Source organism: Alligator sinensis, unplaced genomic scaffold (genome assembly GCF_000455745.1).
Source record: "Alligator sinensis unplaced genomic scaffold, ASM45574v1 scaffold250_1, whole genome shotgun sequence".
NCBI lineage: Eukaryota > Metazoa > Chordata > Crocodylia > Alligatoridae > Alligator > Alligator sinensis.
The window spans coordinates 1,241,139-1,254,945 of record NW_005841888.1 but is presented as its reverse complement, the minus strand read 5'-3'; positions in this window follow the sequence as shown (position 1 = coordinate 1,254,945).

Sequence of the window (13,807 nt, the reverse complement as noted above, 5' to 3'; positions counted from 1 at the left end):
GGGAATTTGTTGGGTGCCTTCCCTGCCTATATGTGCTGTGGGTATGTACACTGGTCATGGTGGCCTCAAATCAGACAAACCACTCATCACAGTACTGAGCACTACCCTTCACAGGCCTGCAGAAGTTATATAAAATGAAATGGTAAGGCTATGCCCATATTAATTCAGTGCTTTATAAGGAGCATTTGTTCTGGTAAAACAGGGACAGGCTAGGGACAGAAATTCAAAACGCCTGAGCCTGAATTGATTCAATCTTTGCAGTGCAGTTAGTCTAACCTGGCTATGCTAAACTGGTTTGTAACCGCATAGACATCCCAGAAATGCAGGCACATGCCTGCAGTGGCTCAGGCTAGAACCGGGAAGTGGTGGGGGATGTTAGAGCAGCCCTTCCTTCCCTTCCACAGCGCTGAGCTGAGGGGGCATGGCCAGGCCCAGCAAAAGGCTCTGATTAGGTAGTGGTCCCCCTGCTCCCCTTGAGCAGCTCAGCTGGCAGTTGATAACACAGTGTTTATCACCCCTAACTCAGTGTTTATCAGCTGATTAAGAAAACAAAAAGCTTCTCTCCATTAGTTCAAACTCTTCCTAAACACCTTTTTTCATTGAAGGAACAAAGGGACATTACCAGCTACCTGTTGATTAGATCCAAAAAGCCCTAAGTGGACACAGTCCTGTCTCCTTTGTCTGGTCTCCCACAGCACAGACTGTAGCCAGCATGTGGTCTGCGAGCTAATGCTGAGGTGTCTGTGTAAGGCAGAGGGGAGGGGGGATCCCTACTTAGCAGGAAATGGTGAGGGGAGTGGGAGCAGGGGGAAGCCAGGCAGATGCCTGCAGTCTCTGCCAGAGCTGCAGCCAGGGAGAAGAGGGGCAGGGCCAGCTCTGCTGTGGAGTAGAGAGCCCCACCCAGCCCAGAGAGAATGCTGGGATGCTGGGGGAGTCTGGTTTAACTTAAACCAGGAAGGGGTCTGGGACAGACATCGCATAAACTGGTTTGACCCAAATCAGTTAAGTCTGATACTGCATTCAACCAAATTTATCTCAAACCAGTTTCAGCCATTTTGAAACTGGTTTATGTGAACTGAACATCTGTTCTGTTACAGGTTTAAACCAGTTTCTAATCACTTAAACCGATTTATGTGTAATGTCTGTCCCTAGCCATGAAGTAAAAGACTAGAGAATAATGACAGTTGCAGCCATATATTGAAAACTACTAAGGTAAAAATGTGCCACCTGTGCTTGTGCCAAGTGGTACCTTGCTCCTAAAATACACCCAATTATGGAAATACTTGAAAAAAAGGTGTTGCTCAATATAGTATGTCTTCAAAAAGATGGAAGGGGAATTTTATACTTGGGTTCAGCCAAGAATAAACAATTGTCTACTGGAAGTGGTAGGTCACACACATTAAAATGTCAGTAGTCTCACTCAATTTAAAACTGTGATTTTTTTAAGTTAAAAGCAGAACATTTGAGTTAGCAGCAGAGTCTCCTTGTTCATAAAAACATCCAGTTCCATTAATGCAGAACTAATTTAGGGCACTGATACATACTTTAACTTTACATAGAAAAGATCAACCTTCAGTCCCTGATGAAATAGTTGATTTGTTTTCACTTGGAAAAGTCAACTCTGATGCTTTGTAATATTTGTGGCAAATTTATTCCTGTAACAAATTAGATGCACGATGGAAATTGTAATGTGTCATATAGAGCTTACTGTGCAATACTGAGTCGCTACACTGTACACATTTGGTTGAGAGATTAATATTAATGTTTAGATGGTATTTATTGTTAGAATATTTGATTTTGGACATATTACATTGTGTTAATACTTATGAATGGCCTAACTATAATAAATTGTATTTTACATATTGAGAACACTTGTTTTTAGTTATTTTTCTGCCAGCTGGATACTTTTGTGTAAGCTATTGTTTCCATTTCTTGGCATGTACTTGTAGCACAAAGGGCTCCTTGCCATTTCTTCTGAAACCAAATACTCATTGTCCTACAAATAGCCTGCTATACTCAAAAGCTGAACCAATTCTGTGTAATCCCTTGTGGAAACATCCACAGTGAGCAAAGGTGACACTGCCACTTGTAGCCCTCAGCATACCTATTTAGGCCTCCCTCTTACCTGCAGGGAAGGAGGGGGAGAAGCAGGCAGCTGTAAGACTGACATTCTACACAGTGTTCCCCCTTCTTTGTGGGTTAACATCTGTATCAAGTGGAAGTATTTATAAGCATGAAAAGAAACACATCTCATAATAAAATAGGATAGTTCTTCTCCATAATACTATTGCCTTCCTCAAGAACCTACTGAAAATGAGATGTCTGGATACCTGTATAACATACAGCATAAAATCGAGATGCAAGTACAAGGTTCACCTTATGCTTTGCTGTGACTCCAGTGGAACTTAGACACCAAATTACCCTGGACATCTTGGCCAGGTCTTTACTCCAGTAATATCATTACTGTATCACCATATCTGTGGTCTGATGTAAGTTACATACAGTAATTGCCAGCTCATAAAAACGTAAATATAGAATTCATTAGCTGACAATTGAAAGTTTTTTTACTTTAACTAAAACTTGCATCACAAATATTTCCTTAGCTCCCCATCATACCTGGGGGTTAACAACAGTGGGTTGTGGGTAAATTGGAACTCAAAATCAGATTAAGGAAGGTACTAATCTTTTGATATAACTTCTTGCTATCTCCGGCAAAATAATAGCATCAAAACAAGACAGTCTACTATATCTAACTTTCCACATTCAGGAAGACCACAAAGGCCACATCCAGATGTGTGTGGACATTTGGTTCCCCAAATGTGTGCCGCTGCCAGTTGTCCACGGGGAAAGCCTATGCCATGCACCCTCTGGCACGTGACAAGTTACTCTGGGTGGGGTAGGGGAGGCCAGGGCCAGCACTGCACTGGCCCTAGCAGCCTTACCTGGAGTCCTGAGGGCTTCCTGAATCTGCAGCAGTGCAGCAATCCTGCCACACGGAGCCTGGCCAGCAGCAGAGTGCAGCTCCAGCAGGCCATGCTCCAGCTTTGGGTGGCACACGGTGTCGCTGCATGCACCACTGTTTTTTTTTCCATGGGTTTTTTTGACCCCTGAATAACCAGGGGTTAAAAAAAAAACCCTCCACACTGCTCCCTTGTAGTGTGGAGAACAACCGAATGTGCAGTATGTGGTGCCATGGACACGTTTGTAGCAGCACAAACCGCATAGCCGTGCTTGTCTGGACGCGGCCAAAATGTATAAGAGGATTTTTTTTTTAACCAACCAACCAAGCAAAGTCCAAGTTTTAATTCCAGGGGTAAAGTTTTATGAAAAGCATTTTGAGGTGTAAACAGATAGGTTCAATTTATATTTTCTTCAAGTTCTGCCTTAATTCAGATAAATAATTTTGGGGGGTTTTTTGAAGTGGGGGAAATGGCTAAGGACACTGTCTGCCTAGAGTTGGACTCATTTCAGTAAGAACAAGATTGAGCTGTTTGTATCATTGAACTAATTGAACCTTTGCTTCCTTTAAAATCTTTCTAAGAAACCCCCTCCCTTTCCACCACAATATCAGGCCTCATTCCTGCATCTTTTCAGGGTGGAATCCTGTGATTCTTATGCTCTTTAGATCAGTCCCAGGTACCCTGTGTGGTACCATCTGTGGTTTCTTCTCTCACTGGGTTTGGCACCTGCAAAACTCACTACTTTGGGAATCTGACCATTGACACATGGTAGGATTTATGAAATGTCCTGCAGTTATGCAATATGTGATGGGATGTTTTGATTGCATAGGACATAAATACAACAATCTTCCAGGAATCCGTGATTTGAAAGATGTGCACACACAGAGTCAGGAAGCTAATTTGGGAGTGTGGTGAGCAGGGATATACTAATGCAGGAGAGTGGTGAGTGAACAATAGCAAGGAGACTGGTATGCCGAACATGGCCTCTGGCAAGTCGAAGAGGAAACTCAGCAGGGATAATCAAAGAAAGTAGGAAGTGGTTTTGTGTACTTATAACAAGATGGGTATGTGTGGAGTTTCTGGCTAGATCTTGTCAGTTTCTGGAACTGAAAAGACGATGTAATGAAAGATCTAGCAGGATAAAATGGAGCAAAAGAAGAGTACTTTGGAAACAGCCAATATGGGACAGCTGGAAGAACAGAGGTTCTCAACCTCATTAGATTCAAGGCACCCCTTCAGTCTGGGTGGGGTATGTGTGTGTGGTGCTAATATTGAGCAGCATCCTGGTTGAGAATCACTGATCTAGAACCTCCCCCACTAACCCAGTTGTGAAAATTCTGATAAAACTTTTGTAACTACTGTGTGGGTGTGTAACATCTTTATCTAATATTGAGTTGGCATGTTTTATAGCATTTTATAATGTTCGTTTAAAGAACAATAACTGCTATTGGCCTTTGAATTTAATAAAGGAATTTTTAGTTGAATTACTGATGTGGTCAATTGAATTCCAGCACATGTTCAGTGACCCAAAGTAGCCTTCTTGAAACAGAACATGTTTCATTTTGCCCAGCATAAAAGGAGCTAGAGAGAAACAGGATTTTATAATAATGAAATGTGTGTGTATCTCTGACCCAAGGCTTACTATCTATGTGGAGGCTTAGGCAGGCTAACAGTGCTGGCTACCTCTACTGTAACATTTAGGAAGGCCCAGGGGCATCAGACCCTTCTGCAGGACCAAACTCCAGCTGTTCCTCACAAAAACCTCCTGGGCAATTGTCCTTTACTTTGCTCAAGAACAACAGCCCTGTAACTCTTCCTTTTGCTCATTCCTAACACTGACAAAACAGTTGTGTAACTTGCTTGGAAGTAGGTTGAAACTCTTCACAGCTAAGAGCTCAGATAATTCTCTCATCTCCCTTACCTGTTTCCTGGGAGCTGTTTATCTGGACCCAGTGGTTTTGACTTGCCAACAGCCCTGTAGCCAAGCTCTCAACTCATGTAATAAGCATTCTAATGACCCCACAATATAGCCACAAACTAACTATCCCAATAATGCAGTCACATTAATAAATAGAGCAGTATTCTAAATTATGAATATCAGTCTTACATTCTTCATATGGGCCCCAGAAATTAATCACCCTTGAATGTTAATATAAAGGCAGGCCAGTCACTTACTACTAGTAGAAGGATAAAAATTCCTATCCAACTATACAGCATTCAGCATACCAAAGAGGAAGTTTAGTCCCTGTTGACACTTGTGGCAATTAACCAAAATAATACTAATTTCTTTTTAAAATATTTTTTTCTCCCAAAGTATAATAAGCGGAATGCCCTGATGGTCAGAACCAATACCAGCCCCATACACAGTAGTAGTGCGAAGATCTGGAATAACAAATAGATGTATGTAAGATTGGGAAGCAGTGGTAAATGGGATCCAGTAAAGAGACTCTGAGCATGCAACCCATAAACAAGTTACAAGTATTGTGTAAGGGAAGCAAAATTAAGAGGGAATTCACTGTCAACGTTCTATTGCTTCAGTCTGTTACAATTATTATATAAACAGGAAGGGTGGAACAGGAGCTCACTAGAGAAAGTCGCCTATCCCTCATGCTCCTGCTATGGGGGATGTAATAGATTCCTGCTTGTGGATGTACAATCCCAGGGAAAAGCTCTGGGTTAAATAACTGTGTGCTTGCTCCAAGGGAAAAGCAACGGCATCATTGCAGGTACAGTCCTGAGCTAATTCACAAGGGCAAGTTCAATTTCCCTGGTACAAATCGCTTACCTTATATGGGAATGTAAACCTAAGAATTTGCCCAGAGAGTGACCCCAGCAAGAAAACAGGCCAATTCTTGATAGCAATCTGACCAGAGCAAGCTGCAATAGGATTGATTCCAAGTATCTACATTTTTAGACTGTTTCAGCATGGGTTTGTTGTGTGTTTATTGCTTGTGAAAATTAAGCAGTTGTAAGGATGGAGTTTTTCCTTTGAACACAGGATAGGTAGAGCATGACAGCAGTTACATATGCTGCCCTACAATGTATCTCAACCCTACAGTGAAGGAATCACCTCTAGGGCTGAAAAGGTAGTTTGGTTTTCATTCAAGTCAGATACTAAAATTATCAGTCTCTTTGTAGGAATTACTAGTTATAGAGAACAGTGATGTTGGACACCTAGGATTGCAGCTACAGTCTCATGAGATACTGAACAGCTACTACTGCCTGACTTAGATTTAAACGAGTAGCCCCTCTAGTTACAAGCACTAAAGCCTAGTGCCGATATTCTGATTTGAAGAAGGTCCAATGAGCACATTTTTCAATAAGAGTGATTGTCTTTCATCCTACTATATGCTCCATTGAGGAGTTGCTAACTAAATGCATCACTTTTCTTTTAGAATCAGAGAAAATTAGGGCTAGCAGGGACCTCAGGTCATCTAGTCCAACCCCCTGCATAAAGCAAGACCATCCCCAACTAAATCATCCCAGCCAGGGCTTTGTTGAGCCGGGCCTTATAAACCTCCTAGGATGGAGATTCCACCAGCTCTCTACATAACCCATTCCAGTGCTTCACCACCCTTGGAGTGAGAGCTTTTCTTAATATCCAACCTAAACCTCCCTTGCTGCAGCTTGAGATCACTGCTTTTTGCTCTGTCATCTGCCACCACTGAGAACAATCCAGCTCCATCCTCTTTGGAACCACCATTCAGGTAGTTGAAGGCTACTATTAAATCCCCTAGGTCTTTCCTTCTCTAAAGTAAGGCCAGTTCCCCCAGCCTCTCATAAGCTACGTGCCCCAGTCCCCTCACCACTTTTGTCGCTCTCCACCTCACTGCCTTCAACTTGTCCACATCCTTTCTATAGTGGGGGGGCCCAAAACTGGACACAGTACTCCACATGTGGCCTCACCAGTCCTAAATAGAGGGGAAGCATTACTTCCCTCGATCTGCTGGCAACACTCCTACTAATGCATCCCAGTATGCTGCTAGCCTTCTTGGCAACAAGAGCTCACTCATATTTAGCTTAAGGTCCACTGTAACCCCCAGGTCCTTTTCTGCACAGCTGCTGCTTAGCCTGCTGGTCCCACACCCGTAGCTGTGCATGGGATTCTTATGTGCTAAGCGCAGGGCTTTGCACTTGTCTTTGTTGAACCTCATGAAATTTCTTGTGGCCCAATCTTCCAATTTGTCTAAGTCATTCTGAATCCTAGCCCAACTCATCTGAGTACCTACTACACCCCTCATCTTGGTGTTTTGATCAAGTCTATTCCTATTTGTGTACCTAATAACATAAATATCATGGCTGTTCCACATTTTCCATGGACATGTTCAAGCCAAACAGAGGGAAAGTCAGGTTCAAGAATGAGCCAAGTGGCATTGATTATTGTGTTTTGAGCATATGCAAAGGAGGTTTCATTCTAGTGATTCACATGGGCAGAGCCTGGAAGAGTAGGACCACCTTCTGTTTTCCAGCCTGACACCCAATAGTTGAGTATCAGCTCAGTGGCACCTACTGCTAACACCTGTGGTCAGTGAGGCTAATTTTTGTTCAGTAAAGTGATTGTAAGTAACTACAAGGTGATGTATTGAAGCAATTGTGTACTAGGATATCCAGAGATCCTGAGATGTGCTGCTGAGGAAGCATGGAGGAGAGGGGGAAAGACCTGTTATGGTATCTCTCCATGAAAGTCTGGGTCCAGAGACTTGAAATCTCAGAGCTGTACCACAGTAGCCTAAAATATCTGTTAATGTTTACTCTCAGCTCAGTGCATCACTACACCAGGGGCTGCACAAAAGGCCAGTATAGACCAAAGGGCTCCAGGAAACTTATATTAAAAGGAGGGCACCTTCTGGCCAGGAGATTTACATATCACCTCAGAATTTGGCTCCGAAGCGCCTCATAAGGGGTATGACTGTGAATTCTGAGTTCTGTGTGAGATTTAGTCACATTTTCCCCATAAATATCATTTTGTTGGCTGAGTAAATGCAAATTTCACCCATCCATAAATCCACTATTACTTGTACATCTGGCATTCCTATCCATTACAATTACTATTTTGGCTGTACAAAACCTGTGTACTGGGACCAATAATGTTTTACATGAAAGAACCTCAGAGGCCTCTCTAGAGTCTCAAGATTGGTGGGTAGCATGGGTCAAGGAATGGGAAGATTGTTTTTGCGTGATGATCAATTTTGAAAGTCAATGGACCCAGGTTGTTGGCCTGTAGACTTCCTGAGAGGAACAGAGGGACCCATCTGTTGCCCGGATCCCATGGCACATGAGGTTTGCTGCCTGCCCAGAGATTGGATTCAGGATGTCACGGCAATGATCCTGGACCTCATCCAGCTCTCTGATCACTACCCCCTGGTCCTCGTCCATGTGGGCACTAATGACGTGGCTGGGAGTAGTCTGGACCACGTCGTGACAGACTACAAGGCTCTGGGAGCCAAGCTTAGGGAGACGGGAGCACAGGTGGTTCTCATCTGTTCTTTCGGTGAGCAGACGCGGACGGCACCATGAGGCCTGCATCGGAGAGGTCGACCAGTGGCTTCAGAGCTGGTGTTACTGGGCAGGTTTTGGATTTTTCTACCACAACCCGCACTTCCACTCAGGAGACATGCTAGGGCGGGACAGGCTACATCTCTCCCCAAAACGTAAGCGTGTTTTCTCTTCCAGGCTGGCTGATCTTGTACAGCAAGCTTTAAACTAGGTTCATCGGGGGATGGAGATGCAGAGGTACAGGAGGACACTTCAACATCAAGCCAGGTGATGCAAGCAGGAACAACTCAGATAAAAGACAAGGGCCCGGGCAAGCTTGGGAACAAGAGGGCAGCACGAACACACATAGGAGGTCTCAACTGCCTCTACACAAATGGTAGAAGTATGGGGAATAAGCAGGAGGAACTTGCTCTCCTGCTAGCTAGCAAAAACCCAGACCTGGTTGGGCTTACAGAAACCTGGTGGGATTCTACCTACGACTGGGCTGTAGACATCGAGGGCTATAGGTTGTATAGACGAGATAGAGTAGGGAGAAAAGTAGGGGGGTGTAGCGCTCTATGTTAATAAGCAGTCACGTCCTTGATGATCAGGATGGGTTCAGAAGAGAGGCAAACTGAGGCGCTCTGGGTTAGAATGCAAGGGGGTCGTGGGGAAAGGCACTTGACAGTGGGCGCCTACTACAGACCGCCTCACCAGGGGGATGAGCTAGACCGGGAATTTTTGGGTCAAATCATGGAAGCTGTAAGGACAACCGATGTGGTTGTCATGGGTGACCTAAACTACCCAGACATCTGCTGGGAGTAGCAGTCAGCCAGGTCTGAATGCTCACGTAGGTTTTTAACCTGCATACAGGACCCTCCACCTAACTCAGGAGGTACATAATCCCACCAGAGGAAATGCCTTGCTGGACTTGGTCCTTGCCACAGGTGATGACCTGGTAAAAGATCTGCAGGTGCTCGACTACCTAGTCATTAGTGACCATCATCTGCTGGAATTTACTATTCGGCGCAGGGTGGTGAAAGCAAGCAGTAAGGCAAAAGTCCATGACTTCAGGAGGGTCGACTTCAATGAGCTAAGGAGATTAGTAAGAGAGACATTGTGGACTCGGAGCCTCAATGAGATGGGAGTCCAGGACGGGTAGTTGTTCCTTAAGGAGACGATCCTCCAAGCTCAGAGGGAGTCAGTCTTAATGTGAACCAAAGGGGGCAAGAGTGCTAAAAAGTCCCCTTGACTCAGTAAAGGCATCCAGGAGGGCCGGAGGGCAAAAAAGGTGACATACAATCAGTGGAAGCAAGGGGCTATCACCAAGGAGGATTACACCTCTCCGCTGCTCGTGATTGCATGGAGTCTGTTAGGAAGGCCAAGGCAGAGATGGAGCTAGGGCTGGCAACCAGAATTAAGGATAACAAAAAGTCCTTTTTCATATACATAAGGGAGTAAGAAGGCACCAGGTAACATGGGGCCCCTACAGGACAGGCTTGGCAATCTGATGATTGCAGCAAAGGAAAATGCTGGTCTCTTCAAAGAGTTCTTTGCCTCCATATTTCTGAGCAGGGACCAGGACATCTCCCCCACTAGGATTACGGACAGGCTCAGGGGACACAGTGCTATGCCTAAGGTCAGGGACGATCTAGTTAGGGAACTCTTGGAGGGGCTGGACATGTATAAATCAGCAGGTCCAGATGCTCTTCATCCGAGGGTACTGAGGGAATCGGCAGAGGTCATAGCAGGGCCCTTGGCATGGCTGTATGAGCACTTGTGGTGCTTTGGCCAGGTCCCAGAAGACTGGAAAAGGGCCAATGTGGTCCCTATTTACAAGAAGGGGAGAAAGGAGGACCCGGGTAACTATAGGCCAGTTAGTCTCACCTCCGTCCTTGAGAAGACCTTTGAGAAAATTATCAAGGAGTACATCTACAGGCACCCAGCAGGGGAGGTAATGCTCAGGGACAACCAACACGGGTTCACTGTGGGCAGATCCTGCCTGACTAACCTTGTTTCCTTTTATGAACAGGTCACAAAGTCCTTGGATGCAGGTGTTGAGGTGGATGTCATCTACCTGGACTTCAAGAAGGCCTTTAACACTGTTTCTCACCCCATTCTCATAAAAAAACTAAGCAACTGCAGCATTGATGCCTACACAGTCAGATGGGTGGCAAAGTGGCTCAACGGTCACACCCAGAGAGTGGTGGTGGATGGGTTGTTTTCAACCTGGAGGGATGTGAGCGGTGGAGTTTCCCAGGGCTCAGTCTTGGGCCTGTGCTATTCAACATCTTTATCAGCGACTTGGAGGTGGGAGTGGAAAGCACGCTGTCCAAATTTGCTGATAACACCAAGATGTGGGGCGAGGTGGGCACACTGGAGGGGAGGGACAGAATCCAGCTAGATCTAGACAGGTTACAGAGGTGGGCGGATGAGAATAGGATGGAATTCAACACAGACAAATGCAGGGTGCTGCATCTAGGGAGAAGGAACCAGCAACACACCTACCCATAGACTGGGGAGCACCCTTCTCATCAACACAGTGGCTGAAAGGGATCTTGGAGTCATTGTTGACTCCAGGATGGATATGAGTTGCCAATGCGAGGAAGCGTTCAGTAAAGCTAACCACACCTTGTCGTGCATCTATCTTGTCGTGCATCCACAAGCAGGTCCAGGGAGGTGATCCTTCCCCTCTGTGGCATTGGTCAGGCTGCAGCTGGAGTACTGCGTCCAGTTCTGGGTGCTGCACTTCAAGAGGGATGTGGCTAGCCTTGAGAGGGTCCAGAGGAGGGCCACTCGCATGGTCAAGGGGCAGCAGGTCAGGCCCTATGAAGATAGACTAAAGGGCCTGAATCTATTCAGCCACCACAAGAGAAGACTGAGAGGGGATCTGGTGACCGTCTATAAACTCACCGGGGGGACCAGCGGAAAATAGGTGAGGCTCTGTTCCCCCAGGCACCACCTGGGATAGCAAGGAATAACGGTCACAAATTGATTGAGAGTAGGCTCAGGCTTGATATCAGGAGACATTACTTTACGGATAGGGCTGCCAGGCTCTGGAATGGGCTCCCAAGGGAGGTGGTGCTCTCCCCTACTTTGGGGGTCTTCAAGAGGAGGTTGGACAGATATCTGACTAGGGTATTATGATCCCAGCAGTTGTTCCTGCCCAGGGCAGGGGGTCGGACTTGATGATCTGTTCAGGTCCCTTCCAACCCTAGAAACTATGAAATAAATAGCTACTGGAAACCAAACAACAACTGGAGAGACCAAACAAGAACTGCGCACCAGAATGAATGCACAGCAGAAATCTATTAAAGACAAGACTACCCAATTACCGGTGGGGGCACATTTCTCACAAGAAAACCACTCTCTCTCCAATCTCTCAGTTCTGATCCTCAAAGGGAGTTTACAAAATACTTTTCATAGACAAGCCTACAAACTTCACTTAACCTCCTGGGTACAAAAAATCATAGGCTAAATATAGACATTGGATTTATGACACACTATAACCTGCCTGACATCTGACTCCCCAGGTACCTCTCCACTATTTACCAGCTACATTCATCCCACCCCCGGCCTGCTTCTCACCCACTGACTCCTCAATTTACACCTTCGCTGACTGCCCTTCTTGAATGCAGTCCAGCCTCTTTACTATTCATTCCATCCAGGAAGAGCACACACCAACTGCAAATGCTTCCTCAGCCTGAGGAAGGGTTTTTAAACCCGAAAGCTTGGTAAAAATTTTTTTTCCAACTATTTAGTTGGTTTAATAAAAGATATCAGATTTACCCAAAGAACCTTGTCTGCCTAGTTACTGGAAGATTTTTGGTCACTGCTTTCTTGATAATTTGGGTGCTAATACTCTTCTCATAGTATTTTCAATTGTAGAGAAAATTTTAGTTTCAAACAGTCCCTAGTGTCATATTGAACAGCATCTCGACAGCTTTTGCTGCAATCTTCAATATTTCTTTTTTTAAAGGACAAAGCATAGGGTTTTATGGCAACACCTGTTTTTATGATAATGCTTTGACATGTTTATCTCTCAGGATTTCTGGCCTCCCTGTTATGAGAAATTGTTTAGCTCGTGCTCGATTAATTTCTTGTTGGTGGTCTGTCCAAAAGGCATTCAGCAGGGTTTCTGAAAGTCCCAAGACTCCAGGTGGATGTCTGCTCCTCTGAGTTGTGTTTTCCTATGATTTCAGGAGTCAAGAGTGTGCAGAAGCATCTGCCTCTCTGGTTTCTGATGTGAATGGGGGATCTGACACAGGCAGTAAAAACCTGGTGTCCTGGGGCTGGGGCACATCATCCCCACTCCATCCTGCAGCCATGTCATTTCAGGAGGGGGAGGGAGGGATTCCTGTCCCTGCCAAACCCAGTGCAGACTGGCCTTTGGGGTCCCTGGCCACAGAAGCTGGGTCATAAATGAAGCTGAATATTCCCCCCTCTCCATCATGTTGTCGGCTAAGGGAAAAAGGGGTTCAGGCACCAGCTGAAACCATGTCTGAGGCGTTGCAGGGGGAAAGAAGGGGATTAGTGGTGCAGAAGGGCTCCTGAATGAGGAGACACCTATTCGGTTCGAAGGAGAGGGGACAGAAGGGTTTACAAAACACCACATGGAGCAGGGAAAGCAAACATGGATTTCTTCCCAACTCTCCCCCTACAAGAACCAGGGGTCCCAGGAGGAAAGGAGCAGGCAGCGGGCACATCTACACCAGACCATAACTGTGCAGCAGCCTCATAACGCTGCGCAACAGCGCATCACAGCACGGACAGTGCGAATACGCTTCTGCCCCATGTTATTAGACTACCACACAGCAGCCTCAGTACAAAGGCATCTGTGAGCTCTGCCCCGCATTTATTTAGTCTTGGATTATAGAAGTGTTTTTGTTTTTATAATTTGTATCCAAGGCCAAATTAGCCAAAACTAATTCCAAATCCAAGAGTCCAGAAGCCTACGTAGCCCTTCTACCGCAAACTGCCTCCACCCGTGCCTGCTTCCAAAACCTTGGGCAGGCATCCCTCCCGGCAGGGCCAAGCCCAGTTTTGCTCACCCTCGGCCATAATGCCCTCGGAGCAAGTGAGGGAGCAGGCTCCCATTTCCATGAAGTGGGCTTAAAGCCGCTGCACCACGGCGGGTAATGCGCAGTAGCCACTGCGCACTAATGAACGTGTGGACGCGTCCCTGAGGCTGAGCCGGCGGAGGGAGCTCTTTCTGTGGCCATCACAGAGGACAGCCCGGTTGTCCTCTAGCGCTACCGACCCCGACGCCTTTATGTCAAGGGGAAATGGAGGCCATCACAGCTTGCGGGCGCAGCGGGCACCGGCCGGGCGGCGGGACTGACGGAGGGAGGGAAGGAGGGAGCCGGCGGGGC